The sequence below is a fragment of the Cricetulus griseus genome (genome assembly GCF_003668045.3).
Source record: "Cricetulus griseus strain 17A/GY chromosome 1 unlocalized genomic scaffold, alternate assembly CriGri-PICRH-1.0 chr1_1, whole genome shotgun sequence".
Lineage (NCBI taxonomy): Eukaryota > Metazoa > Chordata > Mammalia > Rodentia > Cricetidae > Cricetulus > Cricetulus griseus.
Genome location: NW_023276807.1, coordinates 159,419,074 through 159,435,610, shown reverse-complemented (window position 1 = coordinate 159,435,610; position 16,537 = coordinate 159,419,074).

Sequence of the window (16,537 nt, the reverse complement as noted above, 5' to 3'; positions counted from 1 at the left end):
GGGCTATTGTGTTTTGTTGCTTTTGGGCTTCATTTTCTTAGAACTCCTGGTTCTGCAGATGAAAGGAAAGGTAGGGCTAATATTTTGTTTTGGTTTTCTTAGCAATGATCCTGATGATTGACAAGCTAATGATCACCAAGCCAGCTTCAAAGAGTACCACCTTGCCATTGCAGCTGATGAGACAGGTAAAAATCTCAGGTCATTGAGACAGGAGCCCTATGTTTCAAAAGGGTGCTGCAAAGCATGTTCTGTCTCTGGGCATAACACACTGACTGGCTAGAGTCATGTAAGAACTAAACATGGCTCCCACACTGGTCCATGTAGACTGCAATGTAAGCCAAAAGAGCTTTGTTAAGAATAACACTAGCAAAGTTGCTAGTTCTAGGCCCTTTGTTACCTCTGCTTCATGCTTCCTGAAGGCCAGTGCTTCATGGACCAGCTCTGTCTTCAGGCTGGGAGAAAACAACAACAACAACAACAACAGAGACCCAGGTGAAAGTGAGGCCTATGAACTGAGTCACCAACCAAAACACAGTGGTACTTTATCAGATGGCCATGTGACTTTACAAACTCTCCTGAAATCCTGAGAAGGGATTAGCACTCGAAAGTGAAGCAGAGGAGTGGATCACCAAGATGCAGAGGGGACAAACCTTCCATCTGCCTTGTAAACCTGAGCTTCCAAAGCAACCCTTCCCTGCAGTTCCCTGAGGAAAATGGAACCGAAATTTATACTTTACCTAAACTAAAACATGGGTTTCTATTTTTTTATTAAATATAATTTTCCAATGAGATGCCTGATACACATTTAGGATGTTTAACTTATATGTTGATAATACATTGATTTTCTCTTAAAAGCTGTTTAGCAGCTTTAAAACCTTGGTTTTTTTTTTTTTCCACTGTCTCTGCACAGCCTAAAGCAAATGAGAAGGGAGCCAAAAATAGTCAAGTTTCTGCAAGAGAAGAGTGCCATCTGCAGGAAGACAGTGTAACTACAGATAAAATGTGCAGGTGCCTCCAAGAGGATTTGCTGCAGTGAACAAACTGCATAAGTGTCTGGCCTACAGTAAAATCCCAATGGATAATGACTAATGTTTATGTTATAAACTAATGTTATGTTATAGTGATGCTGGTCATGTATTCCTTCATATTGCACTTCCAGAAACTGAAAATCAAAACAGCACAACTTGAAAAGAGCTATTATCAATGCACAAACATGATGTACTCTTCGAACTTTTGGGAACATGTCATTAGAATTACTTGAAAGTATTATTCTTGTAGGAGCATTAGAGTATCAGTTAAAAAGTACTGAGGAAAAGCACAGTAGCTTTGTGTCACAGGATCTATTTAGTGTATATTTATAATGAAATTGCTTTCAAAAGTATGAAACAAGCATAAATATGTTTACAAACATTGAAAAGCCAGTTTTGTCAATAACAAATTTAATAATAGATAAATGAAATTTGCTTTTTAATATCTTTTTTTAAAAAAGGAAATAAAGGAGCTATTATTCAGAACACTACTCTGGTTTTCACAGGAACCTTTGGAGAAAGGAAATTTATTCTGCTTTACTCTCTCTCTCTCTCTCTCTCTCTCTCTCTCTCTCTCTCTGTGTGTGTGTGTGTGTGTGTGTGTGTGTGTGTGTGTGTGTGTTCTCTGTGTGTCTGTTCTCTGTGTGTGTGTATATGTGTGTGTGTCTATGTGTCTGTGTGTCTGTTCTCTATGTGTATGTCTGTGTGCATGCACGTGTAGGTCAGAGGTCAATGCCCTGTGTCTTTAGGTGTCTCTCTGCATCATATTTTTTTGAGACAGGATGTCTCACTGGACCTGAACCCCACCCACTCAGCAAGACTAGCAAGCCAGTGACCTCCAGGGATCCTCCTGTCTCCACCTCCCAGAGCTGGACTACAGGCATACATCATCATGTCTGGCTCTCCTAATGCTTGCCCAAGAAAGTGTTTCATTGTCTGAGTAATCTCACTATTAAAGACCTTACAAAGGAGCTCACAACCTCCCACATCCATGAACCTCAGCAGCGCCAGGTTCAGGCAAAGCTAGGAACTTACATTAGGCAAGTCTAGAGACATACATTTGGTTTGCAGGATTCTGCTCTTCCCTCATTCAGAATAAAAACCTCCCCTTATTTTAAAGCACATAGCTTCTCATCTGTCCAATAAGCATTTGTGGTATGTAACTATGTTCCAGCGCTGTGTTATTTAGCCTGTATACAATGATCTGGCTGCATTCCGTGCCACTGAAGAGTTTACAGTGGCAGAGGAGACTCCAGGTGCCCCTCCTCCCTTCCCTCACTGTCTCCCAACTCCCTTTTCAGCTCCTCCTCCATTAGTCCTTATAAATACACTTTGTGCTAATAACTAATCTTGTCCCAGTCATCTCACTACCAAGAAAATTGAACTACCAGTGCTTCATTTTCTCAGTTCCAGTCTAGCCACATTGACATATTCCACAAGTGCCACTGTTTCGCAAGGTAATCTGAACACACATTGACACAAAATTGTGCCAACTGCATTCTTCAGGAAGTAAGTATATTTGCCTAAGCTTCTAATTATCCAATCAACAAGTAGGTATATTTCCCTAAGCTTCTGATTATCTAATCAAGTCATCCCTGCTCTTTCTTGGCTTTAAAAATTCCATTTAGACCCAAGAGGATTGCTGAACCACTTTCCCACTGTGATCTGTGGTATCTGTGGTGGAATATTAAGATGTGTTACATTTGTTTGTGCTGTGGAATATTTGTTTAATGATGCAAAGATGTGTTACATTCTTTTATTTGTTTAGCTTTGTGATGCTGTGTCAATTTGCCTTCCTAAAACACCTGATTGGTCTATTAATGCGATGAATGGCCAATCACTAGGCAGGAGACAGACAAGTGAAGCTGTCAAGCAGACATAATACAAAGGAAGATAAATCTAGGCTCCAGAGAATAGCAAGAAGTAGGAAAAGGAGAAGGTAAAGGGGACACGGGGTGTCAGCCACCCAGCTACACAGCCAGGCATGGAGTAAGAAAGAAAGAAAGATATATAGTATAAAGAAAGAAAAATCCCAGAGGCAAAAAAAACATAGTTAAAAAGAAACAGAATAATTCAAGTTAGCAAAACTGGATAGAAACAATCCAAGCTAAGGTTGAGCACTAATAAGAATATTATTTGGGCCTCCAAGGACTAAATAAATAAATAAAGAAATCCAACTATGGGTGTCTGTAAATCACTCTTGAGCTGTGATGTTGACCACTTTTTATATTGGAATTTATTTAGGATTTTGAGTTCTGCAGAAGTGGCTTTGTTACAAATCAAATGTGATTACTAAAAGGACCAACACTTCCATGATGGCTATGGATGTTGAGCACTTTCTTAAGTGTCTATCAACCATATTAGACTTCTCTATTGAGAATTCGCTATTTAGTTCTGTACGCCACTTTTTAATTGGATTATTTGGCATTTTAGAGACTAGTTTCTTGAGTTCTTTGTAAATTTTGGAGATCAGCCCTTTGTCAGATGTGGGGTTAGTGAATATCTTTTCCCATTCTGTGGGCTGCCGTTTTGTCTTGTTGACCATGTTCTTTGCTTTGCAGAAGCTTCTTGGTTTCAGAAGATCTCATTTATTAATTGTTGATCTCAGTGTCTGTGCTACTGCTGTTATGTTCAGGAAACAGTTTCTTGTACCAATTCCTTCAACAGTACTTCCCACTTTCTCTTCTAAGAGGATCAGTGTGGCTGGATTTATGTTGAGGTCTTTGGTCATTTGGACTTAAATTTTGTGCATGGTGGCAGATATGGATCTAACTGCAGTCTTCTACATGCCAGCATCCAGTTGTGCCAACACCATTTGTTGAAGTTGCTTTCTTTTTTCCATTGTATAGTTTTAGATTCTTTGTCAAAAATCAGGTGTTCATAGGTGTGTGGGTTAATATCAGGGTTTTCAATTCAATTCCATTGGTCTACCTGTCTATTTTTGTGCCAATACCAAGAGGTTTTCAGAACTTTGGTTCAATAACAGAGCTTGAAGTCCAGGGTGATGATGATTCCAGAAGTTCCTTTATTGTACAGGGTTGTTTCGGCTATCCTGGGTCTTTTGTTTTTCCATATTAAGTAGATTATTGTTTTTTCAAGGTCTGTGAAGAATTCTCCCAATGTTTGTTTGTTTGTTGTTTGTTTGTTTGTTTTAATACAGGGATTCTCTATGTAGCTTTGTAGACCAGGCTGGTCTTGAACTCACCGAGATACCACTGCAGTGTTGGGATTAAAGGTATGCACCACCACTGGACAGCCTTGTGCCGGTGTTTTTATGGGGACTGCATTAAATCTGTAGATTGCTTTTGTCAAGATTGCCATTTTTACTATGTTGATCCTACCTACCCAAGAGCATGGGAAATCTTTCCATTTTCTGGTATCTTCTTTAATTTCTTTCTTTAAAGTCTCAAAGTTTTTGCTATACAGGTCTTTCACTTGTTTGGTTAGTGTTACCCCAAGATATTTTATGTTGTTTGTGGCTACTGTAAAGGGTGATGTTTCTCTTATTTCTTTCTCAGCCCTTTTATCGTCTGTATATAGTAGGGCTACTGATTTTTTTTTTATTAATCTTGTATCCTGCCACTTTGCTGAAGGTATTTATCAGCTGTAGGAGTTCCCTGGTAGAGTTTTTCAGGTCAATTATGTAAACTATCATATCATCTGCAAATAGTGAAAGTTTGACTTCTTCCTTTCCAATTTGTATCCCCTTGATCTCCATTTGTTGTCTTATTGCTCTAGCTAGTACTTCAAGTACAATATTGAAGAGATATGGAAAGAGTGGGCAGCCTTGTCTTGTTCCTGATTTTAGAGTAATCACCTTGAGTTTCTCTCCATTAGTTTGATGTTGGCTGTTGGTTTACTGTATATTGTTTTTGTTATGTTCAGGTATGTTCCTGTTATCCCTGATCTCTCCAGGACATTTATCACAAAGAGGTATTGGGTTTTGTCAAAGCTTTTTCACCATCTAGTGAGATGATCATGTGGTTTTTCTTTTGCGGTTTGTTTATATGGTGGATTACATTGGTACTCCTGTCAGAATGGCAAAAATCAAAAATACCAATGACAGTATATGCTAGAGAGGATGTGGAGAAAGGGGAACACTCATCCACTGCTGGTTGGAGTGCAAACTTGTACAGCTATTTTGGAAATCAATATGGTGGTTCCTCAGGAAAATGGGAATCAGTCTACCACAAGATCCAGCAATTCCACTTTTAGGTATATACCCCAAAAATGCACATTCATACAACAAAGACATCTGTTCAACTATGTTCATAGCAGCATTGATTGTAATAGCCAGAACCTGGAAGCAACCTAGATGCCCCTCAACTGAAGAATGGATAAAGAATATGTGGTACATTTACAAAATGGAGTACTACTCAGCAGAAAAAAAAAAAACAATGGAATCTTGAAATTCGCAGGCAAATGGATGGAACTGGAAGAAACCATCCTGAGTGAAGTAGCCCAGTCACAGAAAGACAAGCATGGAATGTACTCAATCATATATGGATATTAGACATAGAGCAAAGGATTAGCAGCCTACAATTCACACTGCCAGAGAAGCTAGAAAACAATGAGGACCCTAAGAGAGACATACATGTTCCCCAGGAGAAGGAGAAAGGGACAAGATCTCCTGAGCAAACTGGGAGCATGGTGGGAAGAGAATGAGAGTCAGGAGAAAGAGAATGGGAGAAGAGGAGGGTAGAGGAGGACATGAGGTGAGCAGGAAGATTGAGTCAGGGGAAGAATAGAGGAGAGCAAGAAAAGAGATACCATAATAGAGGGGGCCATTATAGGTTTAAAGAGAAATATGGCACTAGGGGAATGTCCAGAGATCTACAAGGATGATCCCAACTAGGAATCTAAGCAATAGTGGAGAGGCTACCTTAAATGGCCTTCCCTGATAATGAGATTAATGACCACCTTATATGCCATCCTAGAGCCTTCATCCAGTAGCTGATGGAAGCAGAAGCAGACACCAACAGCTAAACACTGAGCCAAACTCCTGGAATCCATTTGCAGAGAGGAAGGAGTGATGAGCAAAGGAGTCAAGACAAGGCTGGAGAATCCCACAGAAACAACTGACCTGAACAAGGGGGGAGCTCATGAACCCCAGACTGATAGCTGAGAAACCAGCATAGGACTGATCCATATGACCCTGAATGTGCATGTCAGTGAGGAGGCTTAGGCAATCTATGGGGCCTATGGTAGTGGATCAGTATTTATCCCTAGTGTACGAATGGACTTTGGAAGCCCATCCCACGTGGAGGAATACTCTCTCGGCCTGGACACATGGGGGAGTGCCTAGGCCCTGCTTCAAATGATGTGACAGACTTTGAAGACTCCCCATGGAAGGCATCACCCTCCCTGGGAGCAGAAAGGGGATGGGATAGAGGGTCAGTGGGGGGCAGGGGAGGAGAGGAGGGAGAGGGAACTGGAATTGACATGTAAAACAAGATTGTTTCTAATTTAAATTTAAAAAAAGAAAGAAGAAACACGATTCACTTACTAGAACTAGAAATAATTGTGGATTTGTATTCATTACCAAGAAATAAGAAGTTTCAAAAAAAATAATTTTTATCCAAAAAGTCAACATTTTTGTTTTCTTTATATTAATATCTCTAATGATAAGAAGGCCAATTGACAAACTGCACCAACTGTCATTGAACATTTGACATCACTTGCTTTATTTAACTTATTGTTTCCAGTCTCTTAGATTATAGTGATCTCATCAGACTTGAACAAATTTATCAATGAGCTTTGGAAAGTTATTCATCAGGAAATTTAAAATGCCACAGCAGAAGGTACTGAACATTATAAACACCTTTTCTACAGCTGATGCTTGGTGTGTGTTTTCATTTACTAGCTATTACAAGTCATTGAGTTGCTTGGAATGATGTTAATTTAACAGATGAAAAAAGCAATTCCCCTGTTTACAGCCAGTAAAAGTGGTATTTTTCAGAAATGGGCATAGAACACATGTTCCCTCTGTGATACTGGAAAACCCTGGTGAGTATTGGCTATGAGTTTACAATGAAGATAGATTTGGGGCTGGGATCTGATGCTACCAAGACAAGTACTGTAACAAATAAGCATATAAAGTAAAAGACAAGGTCTCCCTCCATGGCCCAGGCTGGCCTGAGACTCACAGAAATCTTCTAGTCTCAGGCTCCCAAATTCTGGGATCACAGGATAAATTAACACACCTGGCTTAGAAAAAATGTGTTTTAATCAATTAGTGTAGATTTCTGATTAATTCAAACCATGTTTATAATTTGTGAGGGAATATAATGTTGAAAGTTCAGCCATTTGGAGATTAAATATCATTGTACAGTGTCCGTACATCATTTATGATGAATCAGACCTCCCTGCTGCTCTAATAACATTTCTAAATAGAAGGTATAACTCTGAGAGCAATGAAAGAGCTTAGCATACACAAGCTTTGCTGACTCCTGCTCTGTGGTATGTTTCAGTGTGAAATGTCCACAGATGATGGGCTGTGACTTGTTAGATTAGATAAACCCTTTCCTCTGCAAGTTGATTTTGGTTATGATCAAACTAAGACAAACCCAAACTCAACAGTGAAGCAGTGAAGATGTGGTGGTCCACACCTGCAATCCTAGCACTCAGGAGACTGGGACACTGGTATCAGGAGTTTGAGGGTGGCCTGAGACAACACAACACAGCACTCTAGTATGAAATAAGGTGTAACAAAGAACAGTGAACAGAGCATCACTGCTGCACAGCATGAATACACACACACACACACACACACACACACACACACATATATATATACACACCCATAAATATACACACATATACACACATATATATACACACATATATCATATACACACATGTATATATATACACACGCATATATATAAATACAAACATACACATACACATATATACATACACACATGCATATACACGCACATATATATAGCACACATATGTATACATACACACACATATATACATACACACATGCATACACACACATATATAGATATACATACACACATATATACATATTCACACACATATATATACGTACATACACACATACACACATGCACATATATACATATAGATACACATACATATATATTTATTTATTTATATATCAAACACACCATCTCAAAAGCAGATCAATAAAGTGTCAGGGGGCAGAGCAGGGATCTGTAATGCCAGCACTCAGTAGGCTGAAGGAGGAGTATCATGCATTCCAAGAAACCCTAGGCTCCACAGCAAAACTCCTGACACAACTGACAAGCAATAATAATAATTTCTTAAAACAGACAAAAATTATAATGGAGCCACTTACACAGAATGGACTGATTTGGGAGCATCCTCAAGACTGTGGAAACCAGCTATCATCCTTTGATCTTTTATACTTGTAACTGTGTTTATATTGTGAATAATTTATGAATAAGTCTGGAGACCACTTCTCTTGACTAAAGGTCATTTCAATATCAATACTCTGTATTTCATAAAGATGACATTTGTATAGACAATACATTGGCCTATATAACTTTACCCTCAAAATCAACCCTGTGAACTAAGCCCTGTAAAGTAGCCCCCTCATCACACTATTACTAAGACACTATGTATACAGAGTACAGGCAGTATATTGAAAACAATACATGATAAACACCAAGTGACATACCTAGCAGGCCCATGAGAATAATGGCAGATTAGCCAACTGAAACTTTAAAAGCAGGAGGCCTGGACAGATGTATTTCAAGTTCTGAAACATAACTGCCAACCAAGATTAGTATACCTAATAGAGCTATCTGTCATAACTGAAGAAAAAATTAAAATTTTCTATAATAAAAATAGGTTAGAGGAATTTATGACCACTAAGTCAGCTCTATAGAAAACAACTGAATGAATCCTCCAGGCCAAAGGGGAAAATCAAATTCATGCATGAAAGAATAAAAAATTAAAACCATCAACAAAATGATAGGAATCAATACATGCCTCTTCAATATTAGTGATGTCAAATCACGAATCAGAAAAAAAAAATCACTAGTAAAAGCAGGGACCATGTAATTGCTGCCTTCAAGAAATGTTCATCACTGCAAAAGACAGATGCAACCTTAGGATGAAAGAATGGGAAAATGCATCTCAGGCAAAGAGGCTCAAAATCAGGCAGGTGCCACTGCTGTAATATCTGACAAAATAGACTTCAAACCAAAACTGACAAGAAAAGATAAAAGTAGTCACTTCATATTGATTAAGGAAACAATCCATCAAGAGGATGTTACAATTCTAAACATACATGCCTTGAGCACATCTAATAAAACAAGTACTATTAGATGGAAAGACACAGATTAGGCCTAGCACAGAAGTGCTGTGTGACTTCAGTACACCACTCTCACCAATTGACAGGTCTTCCCAATTGGGAAAATAAAAGAATGAAATGTGGTAATTAAATGACAACAAGTGAATTTAACAGACACCTTTAGAACATTTCACTGAACTGCTGCAGGGTCCACATTCCTCCAGCATCCCACAGAAATGTCTCCAAAATAGTTCATGTATTAAGACATAAACCAAGTATCAACAAATACAGAGAAACTAAAATAATGCCCTGTATCCTACCTGAGCATGATGGTAGAAGACTTAGTGTTAACAGTACAAAACCCTTAGAACATACATAAACTCATGGAGATTAAGTAACACAGTATTGAATGACAAATGGGTCATTGGCAAACTCAAGAACTTACAAAAAATCCTAAAAGGAAGTAAAAATGAAGACAAAACATATCAAAAGATAGGGGATCAATTCAAAGCAGACCCACAAAGGTAGTTCATAGCTCTGAGTACCTACATTAGGAAACCAGAAAGATGTCAAAAAACACCCTTAAAATTGTGTACCCTATGCCCCTCAAAAAGAAAATAAACCAAACCCCTAATGAATACATAAGAAGAAACCATTACCATCAGAAGAGAAATTAATGAACTGGAAACAAGAAAACAACATAAATAATCAGTGAAGAAGCTGTTGGTTCTTCAAAACGATGAACAAGCCAGGCGTGGTGGTGCACACCTTTAATCCCAGCCCTTGGGATGCAGAGTCAGGTGAATCTCTATGAGTTCCAAGCTAGCCTAGTCTATATAGAGAGCTCCAGGACAGCCAGGGTTACAGAAAGAGACCCAGTATCAAAAAGGGTGGTGGGGGAATAAAATAGAGAAACAGTCAAATTAACCAAAAGAAAGAGAAGACTCAAATTAATACATTAAAAAAAGAGGTAGCCATTAAAACAGATACCAGTGATATTCAGAAAATATGTCTTATTAAAAAAAATCAGATATTCCAATGAACTGGAAACTTGTAGAGAACTGAATGGATTTTTAAGCACGTATGGCCTACCAAATTTAAACCAAGATTAGATAAACAAATTTGACAAATTTATAATAAACAGTAGGATAGAAGCTGTAATTTAAAATTAAGCCAACTTCAAACAGTTCGGACTCAGATGGATTCACTGAATTTTCACCTTGAAAGAGGAATTAACACCAAATGCTTCTCAAGTCCTTCACAAATACAAAAGGATGGAATCATCGATGGTTTTCACAAAGCTAGGATTACACTGACCCCAAAACAAAGACCCAATAAAGACAAAAACTACACACCAGTTTCTCCGACCAACTTAAATGCGGATTCTCAACAAAACACTTACACAACAAATTCAAGAAAATATCAAAAATACCATTCACCATAATCAAATGGCTTTATTTCAGAGATGTATGGTTTGTTTTGATATATGTAAGTCAATACATGCTAAGTGTGTGTGTGTGTGTGTGTGTGTGTGTGTGTGTGTGTGTGTGTGTGTGTTCTCAAGCACAGAAATCACATGGTCACTTCAATAAATACAGAATTGCCTTTACCAGAATCCAACATGCCATCATATTAAAAGTCCTGAAGAAACTTTGAATAGAAGGAACATATCTCAATATACTAAGAGGCTATACATGACAAACCTACAGTCAACATTGTACTAAATGTGGAAGATCTCAAATCACTTCTAAAATCAAGAGCTAGACAAAAGTTTGCTTGCTTTCTCCACTTTTATTCCATACAGTACTTGAAGTCCTAGCTATAGTTATAAGAAAAGAGGAGGAAAAGAAAGGGATACAAATAGAAAAGGAAGAAATGAAAGTATCTTTTTGAATATGATATGATCCTTATGGCAAAGCCAGCTTCCCTCACACCAGTGGACCATCTGACACTCCCCATTCTAACGCATGCCTGTTCCTTTGGGTCAGCTCCCAATACCTAGAAAAACGTTCTATCAAGGACCTACAGTGACCTAACAGCAGGGTCTCAGGTACCAGTGTAAAAACACAATCAATAATATCCAAGATAATATGCCTCTATGAGAGCCCAGCAAGCTTACCATAGTAGGCCCAAAGAAATGTAATTTAGCTGCAGCACAAGACAAGGACTTCAACAAAGCTATTAAGGATAAGATAGAGCACATTAAAGAATGTATGAATAAATCCATTAATTAAATCTATGAAAACAGAAACAGTGGGATGAAATGAAGAAAACAGTACAAGACATAAAAGTGAAACTGTAATCAATAAAGAAAATACAAATTAAGGTAAAACAGGAAAAGAAAAATTTAGGAACTTACACAGGAACCTAAGAGACAAGCCTCACCAACAGAATATAAGAGATGGAAGACAGAATCTCAGGCATTGTGGATAAGACAGAAGAAATGTATACAATGACCAAAAACCAACCAACCAACCAACCAACAAAACTCCAGGCACAAAACATTCAGGAAATCTGGAACACTATGAAAAGACCAGATCTATGGATAATAGAAATAGAGGAAGAAAAATAAACCTGAGTCAGAAGCACAGAAAATATTTTCAACAAAATCATAGAAGAAAATTTCCTTAACCTAAAGAAGGAGGTGCCTATGAAGGTGCAAGAAGCATACAGAACACCAAATAGACTAAACCAGAAATGAATTTCCCCAAAACACAATAATTAAAACACTAAGCACACAGAACAAAGAAAAAATATTAAAGATGCAAGGAAAAAAGTAACAACAGGTAAAGGCAGTCCTATTAGAATAGCACCTGACTTCTTAATAGAGATTCAAAAACCCAGAAGGGCCTGGACAGATGCTCCATAAATTCTATGAGACCACAGATACCTACCCAGACCACTATACTCAGCAAAATTTTCAAACACAATGGATGAAAAAAGGAAGTCATTCCATGATTTAAAAAAGAAAAAAATTCAAGCAGTATCTGTTTACAAAATCAGCCCCACACAAGGCACTAGGAAAACTTCAACCTGAAGAAATTAACCACACTAAAGAAAACATAAAGAATAAATAGTCCAAGACCAGCAAATTAAAAGAGGGAGGAAAAAGCCCCACACCCCAACAACAAAATAACAGGAATCCACAAGCACTGCTCATCTGTAATTCATAACATCAGTGTTCTAGATTCACCAATGAAAAGAGACAGATTAGATTTAAAAAATGGGATCCATCCTCCTGCTGCATCCAAGAATTACAATTTAACATCAAGGATAAACATCATGTCAGGGTAAAAAAATAGAAAAGGCAAATGGACCCAATAACCAAGCTGGTGTATCTACTTTAATATCTGACTTCAAACAAAAACTAAACATAAGAGGTAGGGAAGGAAACTACATAGTCAAAGGAAAAATCCACCAAGAAAGTAAAGTAGTGCAATTCTGAACATCTATGCACCAAATGAACACAGCGCACCTGTGTTCATAAAAGAAACACTACTACTGCTAAAATCACATATTGACCCTTACATAGTGACAGTGGGTGACTTCAATACCTCCCTCATGCCTTATATAATTCATCCAGACAAAAACTAAACAGAGAAATGCAGGAGCTTACTGATGTCATAAATCAAATAGACCTAACAGATATTTACAGAACATTCCATATAAACACAAAAGCTATACTTTCTTCTCAGCACTTCGCGGAAATTTCTCCAAAAGTGAACACATACTTGGATACAAATCAAGCCTAAACAGATACAAGAAAATTGAAATAACTCCCTGTATCCTGTCAGAACACCACATACTAAAGCTGGATATGAACAGCAGAAAGCTTACAAACTCATGGAAATTGAACAATTCACTACTGAATGAAAAATGGGTCAAGAAAGAAATTTAAAACTTTTTAGAATTGAATGAAAATGAAAACACAACATACCCAAACTTATGGGACAGGATGAAAGTGGTTCTAAGAGGCAGTTCATAACACTAAGTGCCTACATTAAAATTTTTTTGAGAGATCAAAAATTAGTTTCTTAACAGGTCATCTGAACACTCTATAACAAAAAAAAGAAAGAAAAAGAAATCACACCAAGAGGACTTGAGAGCAAGAAATAAACTCAGGGCTGAAATCAATAAAATAGAAACAAAAAATAATGCAAAGAGTCAATGAAACTAAGAGTTGGTTCTTTGAGAAAAGTCAATCCACGTGACAAACTCTTAGCCAAATTACCAGTCTTAGTGTTTCTATTGCTGGGATGAAACACCATTCTGAAAGCAAAGGTGGGGAGGAAAGTGTTTATTTGGCTTACACTTTCACTAGCCCATTATTGAAGGAAGTCAGGACAGAAACTCAAACAGGGCAGGAATCTGGAGGCAAAAGCTGACGCAGAGGCCATGAGGGGTGTCTCTTACTGGTTTTCTCCACATGGCTTGCTCAACCTGCTTTCTTATAGCACCCAGATCCACCAGCCCACGGATGGCACCACCCACAATGGGCTGGGCCCTTCACATCAATCACTAACTGAGAAATTGCCCTACAGCTGGATCTTATGAAGATATTTTCTCAGTTGAGGCTCCTTCCTCTCTGATGACTCCAGCTTGTGTCAACTTGACATAAAACTATCCAAGGCCTTGCCTAAAAGGCAGAGACAGAAAATCCAAATTTACAAAATTAGAGATGAAAAGGGGGACAAAACAGATACCAAGAAAATCTAGAGAGAGAGACTCATAAGGGCATACTTTAAAACCTGTACTCTTCCAAACTGGAAAATCTAAAAGAAATGGATAATTTATCAATACATACCACCTACCAAAGTTAAATTAATATGATATAAGTAATTTAAATAGATCCCTAGTGAAACAGAAGCAGTAATTAGAAGTCTACCAAACAAAAAGAGCCCAGGGCAAGAGGTTTTAGTGCAGAATTCTACAAAGCATTCAAAGAAGAATGAATTCCAATACTCCTCAAATTATTCCACAAAACAGAAACAGAAGGAAGATTGCCAAATTCTTTTTATGAGGCCAGAGTTACCCTGATACCCAAACCACACAAAGGTGCAACAAAGAAAGAGAATTACAAACGCATTTCCCTTATGAAGATAGATGCAAATATTCTCAGGAAAGTATTTGGGAATTGAATGCAAGAACACATCAAAAAGATCATTCACCATGGTGTTGGAAGGTACTCTGCATGCTTTCAAAGGAGAAATGCAAACAACTCAGCTTCGATCTACAGTGATGACTTACACGGAAGATGTGCTAATATAATAGTAGCACACTTGTGGGAGCAACCAACTAACATTTGATCAGATTTAAGGTCCACTCCATGAGATGGAAACCATCTGACACTACTCAGGTGTCTAAAACCCAAGACTAGAAGCCAGGGACCTAGGGGAAAATTAAATAAAAGGTTGCTACTAAAAGGATGTAGCAATTAAGATTCCTGGTGACATTCTGCTATATTCATAAATCAGTATCTTACTTAGCCATCATCAGAGAAGCTTCCTCCTGCAGTAGATGGGGACAAATACAGAGACCCACAACTGGACAATGTACAGAGAGTGAGAGAGCTTATAACACTCACTCCTAAACCAGATGTCTCCATGAAATCCTTTCCCTCAGGCCTCAGGAAACACTGTGGAAAAGACTGTAAAAGGCAGTGGGAATGGTGGACACCAAGGAAACAAGGTCTTCTAAACACAGCACCACTGACACACATATAAACTCCCAGAGACTGGCAGCATGCACAGGGCCTGCAAGTGTCTCCACCAGATTGGGTACTAGATGCCTGTTCTGTTTTGTTGACTAATTAAAAAAAAGAAAGAAAGAATGTAGATTTGGATGGGAGGGGAGGTGGAGAGGATCTGGGAGGAGTAGGGGAACCATAATCAGAATATATTATATGAAAGATCTATTTTCAATAAAAGAAAAATAGGGGAAAAGGCTTTTTTAATCTTTTTATTTAGAGATAGGGTCTCATTATGTAGCCCTGTAGAACCTGTAAGCTGGCATGCAACTCCCAGAGATATGCCTCTCTCTGCCTCCCATATACTGGGCTTAAAGGTATGTGCCACATGCTGGGCAAAGGAAACTGTCAGAGAAGAAACAGCCTACCACATGGGAGAAAACCTTTATCTTTTATTGAGAATAGAGCAAGGCATGGGGTTCAAAATGTGAGGAGGTGGGGATAAACTGGGAGGAGATGGGGCAGGTGAAACTGTGATTCTAATATGTTGTATGGAAAAATTATTTCAATTTTAAAAAGTACCATATTTATTCTACAGAAGAAAGAAATCAGAGTTAGACAGTTTGGACTAAAACCCAGTCTTTTGATTTCATGAATTGGTGGTATCAAGAATGAGTCTCTTAGCCAGGCAGTGATGGCACACACCTTTAATCCCAGCGCTCAGGAGGCAAAGGCAGGTGAATCTCTGTGAGTTCAAGGCCAGCCTGGTCTACAGAGCAAGTTCCAGGACAGCTAGTGCTACATACAGAAACCCTGTCTCAAACAAACAATGAGTCTCTTTCCCCATTGATAAATTTTACCACCAATAAAATGTTTATTGTCTTTTAACATATGTATTTAAATTTTCATGGTCTTCCCCTCAACCCAAAGATAACTACCAAAGGTGACTCTCACTCAGTAGTGACTAATCCTGAAGACCTGACCAAATCTCTCACCTCTTTCAAAAGTACTTTAAAGACAGCTTTCAAGTTTAACCTTGCCATTATAAAATAATTATGACTATCCCAGTGTTTGTGTATATGGGTAGATATTTATATGAATTGCTATGAGATACATCTTGTTCTCAATAAGACCTTAAATTGTTAATAAAGTTAATATACAATAAAATAATGTACCTAAAAAAGAAAAAAAGAACACCCTCAAAGATCCCTTCCGCGTTCATCTCTCCAATAATACACGATACAGCAGTGTTAAATTATTTTTCTTTCAACCGGGCGTTGGTGGCGTATGCCTTTAGTCCCAGCACTCAGGAGGCAGAGGCAGGTGGATCTCTGTGAGTTTGAGGCCAGTCTGGTCTACAGAGTGAGTGCCAGGACAATCCCCAAAGCAATACAGAGAAACCCTGTCTCGAAAAAACATATATATATATATATATATATATATATATATATATATATAATTTTCCTTTTTGCTACTCTCTTCTTGATATTTAAAATGTAGTAAATATTACTTCAAATGAAAAACAGAAAAGGA